Genomic DNA, 13790 nt, shown 5'->3' on the forward strand with positions numbered 1-13790 from the left:
AAGGACAGATATGTCTTCCCCAGTTCCTGGCAGCTAGACTACAGGCACTTCGCTGAAACTCAATCAATTGGATATTTTCCCTGGGACTTTAATTAGGAGCAAATAAAGCAAAGACACAGGGAGCAAATTGGAAAGCCTTCCAACAGCGGTGACAGCATGTATCTCCTGGCAACAGTGTCAGTGGCAAATTCTAATGCCCAGTCCCGGTATTGGAGGTCAGATTCCTTCTGTGGCATCTCCTTGAATGTAGTTCTGGCAGACCTGCCTACTTCAGCGTCTGCCCATTTTCTGGTTTGTTCATGAGCCTTCCCAATTATTCTTGAAATTATCCAATATCTTTCCAATAAAATTCCTTTTCTGCTTAATTTACCCAAGTTTTGTCTCTGTTGTTTGCAACCAAAGACCCTGAATAATAAATGTTTCTATTTCTCATTCTCTCTTGTTGACAAAAGAAAGACTCAATTATTGAACTGAATTCAACTTCAGTTGAATTGAAAGGTCTGTTGCCAGATTCCAAAAGGCTTTACGTTCTTAGCTGACCATTCGGTATTTTATTTTTCGTGGAATGGGCCATTATGAATTTTTTTTTTTTTTGCTCACACTGTTTCCTTTTACAATCTCACCTATGTCCATGGCTTCAGCCAACATCTACATAAAAGTGATGCTATAGTCTCTATCTCCACTTCACTTTCCCTTATAAATTTTCACTTTATATTTTCAGCTGCTTGACAGACACTTTCATCTGAGTGCACTGCCAATACTTCAAGCTTATAAATTAAATATTTAAGCTTATATTCTAAGTCATTTTTTTCTTAATTTACTATTTTTCCTAACTTTATGACACTTTTCATTGTGACCCAGGTCCAAAACCTGGGAGTCACCCTTGAGTCCTTTTTTTCCTCATGACCCATCACCAAGTCCAACTAAACTATAGTTCTGAAAGTTATTACTGAGTACTTGTGTTGGACTATTAGTCACTTTGACTTGCTAATTCTGAGTTTCTCTTCTGGGATTAATCTCTCTAGGGCATCCTAGAGGGGATACCTACAGTGATGAGGTAGAAAGAAAAATAATTAGAAAGAAGAACTAGGATTTTACTATGGATATATCAAGAAGGATCAGGATGGCCATAGGAGCAGATGACTTAAATTTCACAGATGACTTTAAAAAAGAGATTTTTTAAAAAAGAGATTTCAGTAAAATAGCAATAGTGAAAAAAATATGATAAATTGTTTTATGGGGATGGTATGAAAGTTGGGGTTAGAAATACAGTTTCTTGAGAAACCAAAGAGAAAGCAATACTAGGAAGGAGAAATGGGAGTGGAAGAGAGCTGGACATATGGGGTGATTGTAATACATGAGAATTGGGCCAGACTGTCTATATTAAAATACCAGTACTATCATTCTCCATGAGTTCCCTCTTATCTGTCCCTCAGCTTCTTCACTTCTAAAATGAAGGTAATAATACATACTTAAATAGCGAGGATTAAATGAGTTTGTATATATAAAGTACTTCTAAGAGGGCCAGTAAAAGAGACATCAGTAAATATGAGTTCTAAAGAATAACATTATATAAGACAAAAGCATGTTTTAAGAGACATAAATAAGAAAGTAAGGTAAAAAATGAAAAAGAGAAAAGAAAAAAATTGCAGAGCTAGCTCCATGAAGCAGTAAGATGACAGAGCAGCCTAAATTTTTAAGATTGGCCATTCACGGGATCCCTGGGTGGCGCAGCGGTTTGGCACCTGCCTTTGGCCCAGGGTGCAATCCTGGAGTTCCGGGATCGAATCCCACGTCAGGCTCCCGGCATGGAGCCTGCTTCTCCCTCTGCCTGTGTCTCTCTCTCTCTCTCTCTCTCTATGTCTATCATAAATAAATAAAAATAAATTTAAAAAAAAGATTGGCCATTCACATGGGAATGGTACCTTTTATCTAATTCTCAGAAAGAGACAAAATCAGCTCAGATAGTATATCCATAACTCCAGGGTAAAGAGAAATATGTGATAAGCAGGCTGTATTGACCAATCCATATGTTGTTCTGTACCAGCAGAGAGATTGGAGGGAACAGAAGATAGGACTTTTGCAATCTTCACTGGGATTCTTAATAACAACTTTGGTCTCAGCCCAAGTAAGAAAAATGTAGCTGGTGATCTCACTCCTGGACCACCCACCTTTCAGTATTTAGTTCTTCCCCTGTCCATGAAGCAATAAGCAGGCCAATTCACCAAGCCCAGAAAACGAGCTGCCATGCTTTGACACTTGACTTTTTTTTTCTTTTTTTTCTTTTTTTTTTTTGTCAGATGTGTAGTATACAAAGGGTAGTTAATAGAGGAAGAGGGTAAGGGGTGAGTTCTGGACACATTTACATAGCTCTATTTTCTAGAGGAGGCCTTCTAAAATTTTTGTTGAAAACCTATGAGCCTTCCCCCAATGTGGCTTGGAAACATTTACGCATCCCAGATAGGTATGTAAATTAGAGAATTACATCACATTACACACAGATGTACAGTTTGTCTGCTCTGGGGCTGTCTCTGATTTTACCCTTCCTACCAGGGAACTCTGCCAAGGAACTTCTGAGAAGCAGACAGGCCATGAGCCTTGAGAGGGGGAGTACTGCTCCCTCTCATCCGTTCCAAGCCCACAAGTTAGACTCATGCCAAATGTAGGTCCTGGGATCCATTCAGTTCCAAATGTCAGTGTCTCAGAGGCCAACAGCCACCACCCATTCTTCCGTAGTGAGTAGCTACTGAAATGGTGGTACCACTTAGTGGTAATCAGAAACCATTAAAAACAATGCCTTTTGAGTGAGAAAACTGATAACCTCTTACAGAGCTTTGGCATCTGTCTATTTCACCAGTTGGTTTATTATCTAACAATAATCCAACTAGTGAGAGTGGTAGGTATCATAAGCCCCATTCTATAAATAAGATAACTGAGGTCTAGGGACACTTAACAAAGCCCTCTCATAGTATCTATCATGCTTTATGACAGCTTCCATGAACTGAGTTCAGTTTCTACCTCTACAAAGCGTAACAGGAAAATTCACTGTCTACTAAAATATCTTGATAACTAAGCATTCAGAGATTGTAACCTAATTATTTTTGTATTTTTAGCATCTAATCCAATATCTGACATGAGATACTCACTCAATTAGACATCAAATATTTAAATATATCAAAACCAAACAGAATGGAGTCCTTTATCTTCTTTGAGATGCTTTATTATTCTCACCTCTACTGAAATGAACAGACTTGATTTCACTGTATTATATAAACCCAAGGGTTACCAAGAGAAATATTGACCCAACAGTAATAATAGGTAACTTTATTTCAAAAATGTATTCATTCCTTGCCTAAGTCTACAGCTAGTTCTCTAAGGATGGGTAAAATACACAGAATGTATTCCCCTTTACAGATTTCTCCAAGAACGGGATCATATCATCTACTTCTGTATCTCCACACATTGTACAAACTTCTGCAAATATCTAAAACAAAGTAAGTTCTAACTGTATATTGAATTATGAACACTGTTCCCTTCATGACATAGAACTCAACTAAATCATAAAACCATAAATGGTTTCTAGTAAAGCACATGATTTTGTGCTACCTAGCATAGGACATACAGGATTTTTAGATAAAGTATTTTCTCTCAGCATGCTTATTTGTTAAAGAAATAATGTTTATTTATAAAAGACATGACAAAATAAGTACAGGTATGGCTTATGGAGGTTATAGGAGCTCAAGGAAAGAGATTCACATGGTATAGTGGTCAGAGATTCATTGAAAAGATGATGGTTGGGACTCATCAAAAAGAATATTTGCCCTCAACCTACAGTTCTTATCAAGTCTCTTCAGCCTAGAGGTATACATGCTTTAATAGAGTGATAAGCCTGGCCTGATTGCAAGTGGAATTTTTTTTTTTTTTTGCAAAAGCTTCATCTCTATACTTCTTGTTTGGTGGTAAATTCGTGGTTTTGTTTGCATTTTGATCTTATGGAGATCTGCCAAGGACAATACCGAGTCCATAATGAAGATAAAAAAAGAAAAGGAAAAGGATTAGGAAGTTTGATTCTTTATTGCACCTAAGTCTGTCAATCTGAGGGTAACCATGTTGATTAGGGAGGCCATAGAGACACAATATCTAAGCAAATTCATCACACACTCCTGTGGAAAGCCCACAAACACATGCTATCCAGACACACTCCCACCCTCAAGTCAATGCATGCATATCAACACTCCAAAGTCAACTTAAGTGTTCTACTCTCAAGGGATGTGGAAGACAATAATATCCACTAAAAAGCTAATGTTCCTTATTAGAATTTTTTTTTCCTCACTTGGGCCTAGTTTAAGTTTCCTCTCAGGTCATCAGGCTCCCAGCTCAAATACGTTTCCCAAATTGCTTGTAGCATCATTTTTTTTTTCTTATTCTTCCTTCACCTTCCTTTTGTCAATCAACTAACTATAAGTTAGAAAGGAATATTTAGGTGTCTGATTGGAATTATTTATAATAATTCCAACCACACTGTAAATATTGATAATTCATTTATAACTACCACATTAAAATAGTTACTTGCAAATTCAGCAGCCTCAAAAGCAATAATTAGGAAGGTTTGATTTTTTTTCCAGTTATTTAATGTATTTAAGAAAAATAGACACACACATATGAGGTTGTTGATACTCTAATTCTCCCTTGGTTCTGTATTGAAAGCTTAAAATTTACACTAACTCCTCCACTTGACCCTAGGGCTGAGAAACAGAAGGAAATCTACTGCTAAAAGCATCCTTCACTCCCCTTCACCCAGGCTCAGTTTCCAAAAACCAACACAAAAGGCATATTATATATCTTTAGCTCCATGGCCTGAAGGTACCTGACTAGAACTGGGAGCCTGTCCAGTCCAGACAGAAGGAAAATATTACCCTTCTATTTAACAAGGCAGTGCTGAAGGATTAATCATTAAGTAAATAGCAACAAGCCAGGAGGTTTGCAGGAGGGACAGAGTCCCACCCCATGTTCTCAATTTTTCTGGGATTCAAGATGGAAATTATTACAGGGATAGTTTGGAAGGGGCTGCAGTAACAACCACCTTCCAGAGCAAGATGGAACAATGCATGAAACTTCAGGTCTGACCCAGCCAAGAGGGAAGTTCATTCCTAGAGTCCTCCAGAAAGCTAGGTCCGTTTGAACAGTCTGCAAACATACGTAGAGTTGATAAAACCTGTAGAGTGTTCATGGTCCTGCCATGTGTTGCTGCGTAACTTTAAATAAGGCATTTAATCTTTCTGAGCCTTGCCTTTCTCAATTTAAAAGTGTATGTGTTGCGTTTATTGTCAGGTATGCTGTAATTAGAGACACATAGAAAATAAAAATCCTCAGAATGGTCACTTGGAATGCCTAAAACTTCTCAAGCCTCCCTATTGTGAACACAGACCCACATAATAGTTGCCTTTTTAAAGAAAAAAAACTCTGTAATTTGAACCAGAGGACTTGAGGCATTTTTCTGAGTAAAGTGACTCATATGCATTCTCTTAGGAACTAGCTCAGGCATTGTCTCATCAACGGCCTCACCTTGAGGTTGCAATATGCATGATGGAACCCCACATAGCTGCACAGTGATAAAACATAGACACTTCATGAAATGTATTATCTTGAAGATGATTCCCCTTTTATAAAAAGACCTTTAAAAAGAGTCTACCTATGTTTGGATTTAATTTGTCTCCTGTTATCATTGTACTTATTAATTTATTCCACCAAAAACAACATACTGGGCATTTAAAGTGTGCTGAGTTCAGTGCTCAATGTCAAATGGAATATAAGAAACCATTAGACATAATTTCAAATTTATAACACAGTCAAGGTAGAGTGAATAGGGGAAAAACACAAATAAAATATGAAAATCAAAATATAAAACAAAATTTGAAAGAAGCACTGAGAGCTGATAGAGCAGTCTATAACTCAATTTTTCTAACTCTATATAGGGTGGCCTCAGATGGAGGAAGGGATAGCCCCCATGGTAGTGGCACTCCATATCAAGCTGAGGGCATCACAGCATCACTCAGGATGTCAATACAGGTAGTGAAACATGGTGAAGGCACATAAGATCTATTTCCTGAAGGACTCACTGGAAAGTAGAATGGGAAAAGTGTCAGATTAAGGCCTGATCTGTAACCCTAGCCTCCAATCTTGCTCTCCTGACCCTAATCCAGATGGAAAGGTACAACAGAGTTCTTGCTATGACATGCCCATCAGAGATGAGAGGGGGCTACTTACTGGTGTTGAAATTTGCCAAGGTCTTCTTGGTACAATCCTAAATGCTTGGTATATTAGTCAAATTGCTGTATCAGTGACTCAAATTTCCTTGATGCTGTTAGGCACAGCAAAACTCATAGTAAGATGATCCCTGTGATCATCATAAAAGGGTATCAGAGGACAGCGGCAGGAGTTTATCTTCACTAGGTAACTCTATATCAAGTCTGTCAAAGGGATACTATAATGATCCCAAAGTCCATGCACTCTATATCATAGGAGGGATGGCAAATGGCATACCAAAGCTGCTGCCTTATCCAGGACTGAAGAAGGAAGCAGAAGAAGAAAGAGAAGGGAAAAGAGAAAAATATGAAGGGTCTCATCTCAACAGACAGACTACCAGTTTTAGTTGCCGTCTTCCTTTCCTAACCTCTCTGACTCAGTCAAGAACAGCCTCATTTTCTTGTTTTTCCAATCCAATTGGCCTTCAAGGCCTAGATTCCAACTCTCTTTTGACTCTGCCACTTGAAAGCAAAGTACCATCCAGAATAGGCTGGATAGAATGAGAAAGAAATCAAATATGCTTGGTTTGGACTTCTATATTTTTCAGAACCATTAACCAAAATTAACAAAAGTTAATAATGCACACACACACACACACTAACCTTTCTTAAATTTTTTGTTTCTATACAGACACACACACATAAATATATATACATGAATATGTATAGGAATTAAATAATAATTTGATCGTGTTAAATAAGTGGATTAAATAATGCATGCTGCAAGGTGTCCCAAAAATGCAATATTGACATGGTCTGGAATACATAAATTTCCATAGAAGAAAGAAGAGACTAACATATAGTTTTGAAGAATGGGGAAAAGTAGAATATACTGAGAGCACTTAGAAGGACATTCTCCATGAAGGCAACTATTTTTATAGCCTTGGCAAGGCTGTAAAGATGGAATGAATCTCACATTGTGGGAGATAATTACTAGTAAGATTATTTCTTCTTTCCAGCCCTTCAGAGTACAATGTCCAGTTCCCAGACCCCAGCCTTCTGACTCCTCCTCTTGCTTTCCTCCTCTTATTCCCATACTCACATCACTTTGGCAGGATGGTTTCCCAGGACACCTAAGCAAGGAAGTTCCTTTGTTCTAGCAAAAGAGATATTGTGCACTCCTGTGATATTTGCTTATCATTTTCTCTCTTCACTAAATCTTAAGTGGTCGTAGGTCAAGGGTCTGTCATGTCCACAGGTGCATAACCCAAACAGCCCCTAGCACAGAATAGGTTTTCTAGTTACTGAATGAGTGAGCAGATGATTATCAGTCTCAACAGTGAGATCTAGTCTGCAAATCTATCCTGAAAAAAGTGACGTTACAAATACAAAGCTGAAAAATTATGTTCTAAGTCCTCAAGAACTCAAGATCTAGTGGTAGGATAGGAAGACGAATTACAAGGTAATGTTATAGAGTTTAATAGACACATGTAGTGTGGTTGAAAGCATGGAAGGAGATATCAACTTTGCTGGAAGGGTCAGGGTAGTCTTCACAGAGAGGGTGAACTTTTTGCTGAGTCTTAAATGACAGGAGGAACATTCATAGTTTAGCTAGCAGAGAGTAAAGCGGAAGATTTGAAATAGAACTAGTATAGTGAGCAGTCCAGTAAATTGGAGTCAAGAGATGCTTTGAATTACAGGCTTTGTTTTATCTACAGAGAGTCACAGCCAGAGCATACTGCCACAAGTTGAAGTTTAAATTGCTTTAGATCGCAAGTTCCCAAAGGGTAAGGACAATGTCTTTGGTGTGTTCTCTCAAAATTTCATGCCTCCTGCACTGTGGGTGTTCAATAAATATTTAATAATAACGAGTTGATTAATTGAGAGCATTCATGTTCCATATGCATGGGTAGAGCCCTCTTTTCATTTTAATTACTGTTGCTTTAATCATCATTAAATAGCATTTCTTAGATAGCAGTTTGGTTCATTGTTAAACATGCGGGTTGCCTGAGTTTCTAGCCCTAAGGTAAATAGCAGAATGAGAGAATAATCCCCTTTTCATTGCTGGTGAATGATTTTGTGACACTGCCTGTATAAAATGGATGCAATGAAATTCTGGAAGAATACTTATTGACAGAAAGCACCTGAGTGAGTGCTGGAGAGGCGGGGTGAGATGCGGAAATGTAGGGAATATCCTGGCAGGAAACAAGAACTGAGTGAGCAGTTTATCACACAGCAGAGGCTGAAATAAAAGGACAAAGAAGTCTTCCAATAAATGTGGCAAGAGTCAGTTGGATTCCTGGCCTGATGGTGGTGTCCAGGGAGTGGATCATCCAGAGAGTTCAGCTACTGGTGAATGTGCTCCAGACCAAATGAACCCAGCAGGGCTGAGATAGAGCGTAGAAACACACATGTATGTCTGAGCATCGTTGCCAGTGTATTGTCCACAACTAGACTCTCAGATTGTAAAAGGCCAGTATCACCACAGCTGTGTAAAAGGCAGTCATGACTCAGAGCAGCAGAAGCTTTGGAAAGCAGTAAACTCTAATGCAGAGGAGTTAGCGTCATGATCTAATGCAAATTTAAGTTAGATAATGGAATGGCAGTGAAGAGAAGGCAATAGTTGTGGAGGAGGAGGAAACAGGAGCAGAGGTGATAACATTTACAGCTGTCTCATAAGCACAAGTGGACAAAGTATTTGTGAAAGCAGGACGACCAATTTTCTGCCTTCAATATTATCCAGGGCCCAGCACAGAATAGGCAATCACTACAGGTCAAGTGTGGGGCTTTCATGCAATCACTCTGGACTATCTTAATTCATGTTAATAGGTATTAAATATCAGTTACTAGTTTTCCATTCTTGCCACGGTAGATCTTATTATTCGCAAAACATCCTGAGTAGTATTTTAAAAATGCAACTCAGATTGTATTACTCTCCTGTGTAAAATTCCCCAGTGGCTTCCCACGGTATAGCTCTATGATTTTTGTTGTACAGGAGTCTCAAACACAAAAGCCTAGAGGGACCAAACTGTAAGTGTTAACCATATATTATAAGATTGAACTGACCTCTGAAATTTAGTGTGCATGTGACAACCTTAAAGGGTGCTACTGCTCCTTACCTCTAGCTATGTTTTGGCATGTGAAATGTGAACCCATATTTGCTAGAACTTCTAGTTTTCCAACACAAACTGGATATCTACATTTTCAAGTGAAATCTAATTTTGAAATGTTGGATCAAATTTATAAAATATAGTTTATGCCAAGCAAAATGTATCTGCATGATGGTACTGTCTACTAGCTGCCAATTTGCCTCCTCTGGGATAGGACCTAAGCCAGTCTACAATTGGTGTCAATTCACTTTATCTCATGAATGCTGGAATAGGGTTAAATTTTTAGGAAATATAATCAGTGTTGTGAAAAGCAAAAAGCCAAGTCACAGGGCAAAATGTGTATCTGCAGAATCTAGAGAGTAGCATCAAGGGCTGAGGATAAAAGATTAAGGCAGGAGAGTTCAGTGGAATATACAGTATGTCACAGCAGCAAAGAGAGGTTTGTGGAGCCATGATTGTTCAGTAACTTCCTCAAAAAAAGTCAGACTAATGAGATTGCCTTCCTAGTCCCTTACTTCTTATTTAACATGCCTGGTCTACAATCAGGCAACTTCATCCTCAATATTCACATAAGAAAAGGTAAAATAACTCAGAAGGAGAAAGAACATATTATTAACCAAATTTTCAGAATAGTATCCATCTCTTCAGAGGGCTGAATGGATACACAAGTTGCAAAGAATATGGCCTTACTGAGTGAGATAAGAAAGTATACTTCTTGGTAATAGTGCCCAAAGAGGAACCACTAAAACATGGGTACTTAATAGAGTTAAGGAATAATACCAATGAGGATCTGAAGCAAATCCAAAATGAGAGACATGATTAGTCAATAATGGGAAAAATCAGAAGTTCAGAAAAGAGGAGAACAGGTAAGTATGATCAGAAAACTCTTCAGAGAGAAGGTAAGACATGAGATTTTTTAAAAATGTATTGATATATTGTTTCCATGTCTTGGCTTTTGTAAATAATGTTGCAATGAATATAGAGGTGCATGTATCTTTTCAAAATACGTATTTATGTACCTGTGGATAAATACCCAGTGGTGGAAGAGCTGTATCATATAGTAATTCTATCCTTAAAATGTTTTAAAGATTTTATTTATTTATTTATTTGAGATAAAAAGAGTGAGCAAGAGAGAGAACACAAGCAGGGGGAGCAGCAGAGGGAGAGAGAAGCAGGCTCCCCACCAAGCAGGGACCCCACCCCCCCCCCAACATGGGGCTGGATCCCAGGACCCTGGGATCATGAACCGAGCCAAAGGCAGATATTAACGAACTGAGCCACCCAGGTGCCCCTATTCTTAAATGTTTGAGGACTCTCCATACTGTTTTTCCACAGTGGCTGCACCTATTTACAATTCTACCAACAAAGTATGAGGGTTCCCTTTCTTCCACATCCTCTCCAACACTTATTATTTCTTTAAAAAAAAATTGTTTCCTAGTATGGTTAACACACAATATTACATTAATTGGAGGTTGCAGGAATAAAACATAGCGAATTAACTTCTCAGTATGTTATGCTATGCTCACAACCCTACTACAATATTGTTGACTATATTCTCTATGCTGTGTCTCTTATTCCTGTGACCTATTCATTCCACATCTGGAAGCCTGTATCTCCCACTATCTTTTACCCATTTTTCCCATTTCCCCACCCCTCTTATCTCTGGCAATCATCATTTTGCTTTTCTGTATTTATGGGTCTGACAACCTAAATGTCCATCAATGGATGAATGGATAAAGACACACAAATGCACCCCCCCACACACACATGCACAATGGAATATTAGTCACACACAAAAAATGAAATCTTCCCATTTGCAACAACATGGACAGAACTTGAGAATATTATGCTATGGGAAATAAGTCAGAAGGATAAAGACAAATACCATATAACTTCCCTCATATGTAGAACTTAAAAAACAAAAACAAATTAACAAACAAAACAAACCACAAACAATATCATAGATAGAGAAAATAGATTGGCAATTACCAGAGGAGAAGCAGGTTGGGAGATGGGTAAAAGGGCTAACAGGGGTCAATTGTACAGTGAGAGATGGCAACTAGACTTTTGGGAGTCATCACATTGTAATGTATACAAATGTCAAGTTATAATGTTGAACCAGAAATTTATATAATAAAACAAAAATGACCAGAATTTTAAAAAGGAATGGATTGATAAAGTCCTCATTGATTCATTAATCCAACAAATGTTTATGAGATGCTAGGTATGGCTCTAGACATTGGAAATCTAATGAAGAAGAAAACAATGTTCTCATAGAGTTTCTATTCCAGCATAGGAAAATAAACAATAAACAAGTTGACAAATAATTTCAGGTAGTTATTAGTGCTACAAGGAAAATTTAAAAAGGGCTTAGGATATGAAGGGACTGGTGTGGTATTAGAAGCTAGGGACTTCTTAGGCATCTATGACCTAAGTGATGGAAAGGAACCAGTCAAGTGAAGGTCTCAGGGGAAAGTATCTCAGAAAGAAAGAATGGCAGGTGTAAGGAGAGAATGAGCTTAGTGTGTTCAAAAAAGGTGGTATAGGAGGGTAGTGCTACAAGAGGAGATCAGAGTGGTCATTGAGGAGGGTATTGTAGCATCTAAAGGCATAGTAAGGATTTGAGTTTAGCTCTATTTTTTTAAGTGGATAGCATTAGAGTGTTTTAGGTAGAAACGTGATATGATATGAACAATATTTTTAAAAGATCACACTGCCAATTATATGGAAAAATGATCTTAAGGATAAAAGATAGATGTAGATAGACCTATCAAAAGATAAACACAGAATACCAGGCAAAAGGAGTAAAGGGGCTTGAGTTGTATTTTGACAGTAATGAGTTGCCATAAGAAGGGACAATGAAATAAATACAAAGTTTTGAATGCCAGCTTTAGGAATTAATTCAATCCTTAAGGAGAGCATTGAGGTTCTTGACCATAGGATTAGTGTGATAGTAGAGCAATAATCTATTTGCTTGTTTATTACCTATTTCCCACTACTAGAACATAAACTTCATGAAGTACTTAGTCTTATTCTCCAGGTTCCATCACCATCACTATCATCAACACAAAACTATAAGCACCTTGAAGGCAGACACCATGCTAATCTGAACACAGTTATTAGCACAGAGTAGACTCTCAATATGTGGTTAATGAATGTGATTAATGTAAAAAATGATAGAAGGTTGTATTTGAGGGGATCCCTGGGTGGCACAGCTGTTTGGCGCCTGCCTTTGGCCCAGGGCGCGATCCTGGAGACCCAGGATCGAGTCCCACATCAGGCTTCTGGTGCATGGAGCCTGCTTCTCCCTCTGCCTGTCTCTCTGCCTCTCTCTCTCTCTCTCTCTGTGATTATCATAAATAAATAAATAAAATAAAATAAAATAAAATAAAATAAAATAAAATAAAATAAAATAAAAAGAAGGTTGTATTTGACATAACAAATTGGATTTAATGGAGAGGTTGCTACTATAATACAGATTTGATGAGTTAAGGCACAAAGCCAAGGAAAGGAAAAAAATGGAAGAGAGGACAAGAAAACCACCTATATTTGGGGGAGAGTCAACAGAATTTTGAGATAGTGGTGACTTGATCATAAAGGATAAAATTGAACAAGAATTTGCAGAAGATTACAATGGAGGAGTGGAAATAGGCAGTATAACAAGAGGGAAGCTGAGCCATGACAGGACAGAAAACCTCGAGCACAGCCACAAAGCAACAAGCAAGGATGAACAAACAAAAATCCTGGGAACTGAGCACAGAAGCTCTGAGTAGCCCATGCCATGAAGGAGAAGATCTGAAGGCGGGTAGCACCCCATTATGGGGCAAGAGCTTCCAATAGGGTTGCTGAAAACAGACTCATTGGAAAGACTTCCCATAACTATTTAGATGAATTCTAATGGCCTATGTACACGTTTTGAATATTGTCACAAAGAAGAAACATGGAATTGAGCCATTGGATAACAGTGCCTGCTTTGCTTGTGAGGCAAGGCCCCAGGTGGCTAGTTCCAGTGTAATGCAGCAGAAATGCAGAAACACACACTAGGTACCAACAAAACACAGGTCATCCTGGAGGCTGCTGTTAGATAATAGAAGGACAAAAATGCCTTCCCAACACAATTTGAACGATCTAGAAAAAACTCAAAGAATGAGCTACTGGAAATTGTTTTCTAAGTGGAACATCAGAATGATTTACAGAGTTACAGAACTATGGTTTTAGTCTTGGGTTTCCAGACTGCTCTTGCCAACTTTCAACCAAGGATTCAACAGGGAAGGACATGATGGTTGTGGAATAGAAGGCAGAAACAGATATAACTACAAATCTATGCATGCGTTTTACAAGTGTTTAAGCTTTCTCATTGTATTAATTTGTTCACGTTTTTGTTGCTGTGCTTTCACCCTGACCCATTTTGCAATGGACTTAAAGAATTGTGTGA

The 13790-nt window shown here is 38.2% G+C and overlaps 1 long non-coding RNA gene across 1 annotated transcript in view; it reads left to right on the forward strand.

The window, feature by feature from the left end:
• Nucleotides 1–13790, forward strand: part of LOC144315165 (uncharacterized) — an 88821-nt gene that overhangs the window by 17056 nt on the left and 57975 nt on the right. Inside the window, exon 3 of the long non-coding RNA XR_013380929.1 lies at nt 3415–3494. This is a non-coding gene — a long non-coding RNA (uncharacterized LOC144315165). The remainder of the gene's footprint in view (nt 1–3414; nt 3495–13790) is intronic.

Source organism: Canis aureus, chromosome 6 (genome assembly GCF_053574225.1).
Source record: "Canis aureus isolate CA01 chromosome 6, VMU_Caureus_v.1.0, whole genome shotgun sequence".
In the NCBI taxonomy this organism is placed as follows: Eukaryota; Metazoa; Chordata; class Mammalia; order Carnivora; family Canidae; genus Canis; species Canis aureus.